The following is a 3,430-nucleotide window of genomic DNA, read 5'->3' as shown; positions in this document are numbered from 1 at the left end:
TACACTTTATCGTGCAGTTACTGTTAATACTTCATTTAGAGAATTAACATTGCTATATATATATAATATATATATATATATATGTATCGATTTAAATAAGAGCTCAAAACTGATCCATTGAAAATACTTTATTATGATGATGACCTATGATCATTTCGATGCGATATCCAGATCGATTCATGCATATTATAAAATATGGGATACTGCATCTCCTCGGGGTCTTATTAGTAGGGGTCTTATATTTTTGCCAAATTTTGGTATAAATATATAAATACACACACACACACACACACACACACACACACATATATATATATATATATATATATACGAGGGGAAGTCAAAAATTATCCGCACTTTGGCCATAACATATCTTTATGTTATGACCATGGTTATACTGTAAAGCCAGAAAAAAAATTGCGCGATCGGGCTCAAACTTCGATCACATGACCACAATACTATGAAGTATAAGCACGCATACGCGACAATAATAAAGATATGTTATGGCGAAAGTGCGGGTAATTTTTTACTTCCCCTTGTGTATATGTGTGTGTGTGTGTTTTAAATAAAATGAGACAACAAAACCAAGGCTGTGTGGAATTTTCAGGACATTCATAAAGAGAAAGGTAGTCTTACAGCTGTTTCTGGGACATTAGGGATATCCCTTCATCAGAGCCAATATGAGAGAGTTAACTAGAGGGAAATAGTATAGTTCAATATAAGGAGTTATTTTGGAAAAGGATGGGTGTAAGAAGTATAAAGGGAAATCAGAGAATAAAAATAAAAGTAAAAATATATGTAGGATGTTACAATTGCAGTTCCATTATCCAAGGAAAGTGTTGTGTAGAATGGGTAGAAATGCTTCTTGTCCATGGTATGTAGATTCCGATAGGAGTTCATGCTTTGTTATTACAAGTGGATAGTGTGGAGACATAAATTCCATTTGCTGTTCATTCAAAGGGGTCATGTGGTGTGAATGAAACTTTGAGAATGTACTGGTAGCGCTAAATAGCTAGAGAGAAGAGAATATATATGTTTCCATAATGCTAATACGTATGTACGGCTTGTCTTTTAATGTTATTGCCGATCCAGCAATTACTTTGGTTCCGATATTTTTCCATCCCTTTTAACTTTTGTGTCAATTACTTCATTTCTATAAAATGTTTCAATGTTTTCGTTCAACTCATTCCATTTTGGAGTTTGGTTTAAGTTATCAATCGTTATTTCCAAAGCAATCGACTTTCTCGACATTTAAAATTTTACAATTCCATCTCAAAAATAATTAGCAAAATTAGGCGCAGGAGTGGTTGTGTGGTAACTAGCTTGCTTACCAACCACATGGTTCCGGGTTCAGTCCCTCTGCGTGGCATCTTGGACAAGTGTCTTCTACTATGGCCTCGGTCCGACCAAAGCCTTGTGAGTGGATTTGGTAGACAGAAACTGAAAGAAGCCCGTCGTATTTATGTATATATATATATATATATATATATATGTGTGTGTGTGTGTGTGTGTGTGTGTGTGTGTGTGTGTGTGTGTGTGTGTGTGTGTGTTTGTCCCCCTAGCATTGCTTGACAACCAATGCTGGTGTGTTTGTGTCCCCGTACTTAGCGGTTCGGCAAAAAGAGACCGATAGGATAAGTACTAGGCTTACAAAGAATAAGTTCCGGGGTCGGTTTGCTCGACTAAAAAGCGGTGCTCCAGCATGGCCAAACAGTCAAATGACTGAAACAAGTAAAAGAGTAAAAGAGTAAAATACATATATATATATATAAAAAAAACATAATTGTTAAGAGTTCGTTTTGAGTGTGCCCCCCCCCCCCACTCAATCTGCAAGAAATGAAATGAGATGGAAACGTCGAAATATTCTTTCGGAATACGTAAAATGCAAAAAGCAAAACAAAAACAACAACAACAACAAAAAAAAACAAACAAACAAAAACCGCACCAGAACCGCAAACAATCTCGTGATTACGTGAAACCGTGCAAAGCCAGTACTGTGTGAGTCTATATGAATGTGTGTGTGTGTATGTATGTATGTATGCATGTATGTGTGTGTGTGATCCAACAGTTGTTCAGTTATACGTCCTATTCATGTCTATTCATGATAAAGACAACCCTCCTTTATGTGCATCCAATATTCGCCGTATGTAATGTAATAGATACATGCATGTACACGATTATATTCATACAGACTCTTGTAGATACTACACTAGATATATTTTATATCCTCAATGAGAACCGTTAAATTATGCAAAAATCAAGATAGATATACTTGCATGACATATACTCATTAATTTATAGTGAACTTACACAGCGTCATTAGATATTTTAAAAAGTCATTATTGAAGGGGTTTGTTGATAAATATACACTGTTAGCTTTGTGGTGAAAAAATACCCTCCAAAACAAACAAACAAAAGAACACGAACGGAATGATTACGTAACAGATTTTGTCTATCTGTGGGAAAAAAGAGCGGAACCAATTTGACTAGTTTCTTGTCCTTCTAGGTCTTTATCAAAGAACGAATACTCGTCATCTGCCATCTGACTAATCTATAGCTATTTGCAGTTTATAGTCATTATTAATAAAGAACGTCGTTAGCGCATGCGCTTTTGTGTTTATACTGACCAAGCCTTTTACCTTCCCGATGTTGTATGTATTGTACTAGCGATAAGCTATCAATACATACCCGAACACAATATAGCTAATCTTTCTCTGATGGTTTAAGAAGGGTGGAAGCTAGTTACATCGAGCCCACCTTTTTTGTTCAGTGAATGATAAAACTAATGTAGCTCAAATTAAATGGAGTCGCTTGAAACGGTCGTAATGCATCACCTCTTGATATCCTGTTGCTTATTTTGATTTTATTCACCTTACTTTGAGTTGCACGGACAATACCAGACTGACTTGGTGCTTCAACTTAAGTACCTAATTTAACTGTATGGCAATTATATATATATATATATATATATATATATATATATATATATATATATATATATATATATATATATATATATATGTGTGTGTGTGTGTGTATGTATGTATGTATGTATGTATGTATATATAGGTAGTGGGTAGCGATTCTTTTCACTACTTCAGGGAATGACGACCCTACCTGACACGAGTCCCGGGCTCAGCTGGCTCCGGCTGACAATTTCTCGGAAGATTCTACTTAATGAGAAGTAATTCTAAATTATTCAAGAAGCTTCGCGTTTCTCTTGGAAGTTTCGAGAATGTCTAGCGTTCCATTAAAAAAAAACAGCTTGCTTGCCCTGGTCTTTGCGTCTTAGTCGACTAGACTCTGAGCCAATCACGTCGGGGTCACCAATTTATGTAGTGAGAATATATGTCCAGTATCAAATATTGAAATGGCTACATGTATATTGTTAGAAGAATTCTTACAAAGAAGAAGAATAAATTCAAGAACT

Source organism: Octopus bimaculoides, chromosome 9 (genome assembly GCF_046866305.1).
Source record: "Octopus bimaculoides isolate indiv1 chromosome 9, ASM4686630v1, whole genome shotgun sequence".
NCBI classification, from domain to species: Eukaryota; Metazoa; Mollusca; class Cephalopoda; order Octopoda; family Octopodidae; genus Octopus; species Octopus bimaculoides.
Note: the sequence above shows the minus strand (reverse complement) of the source record.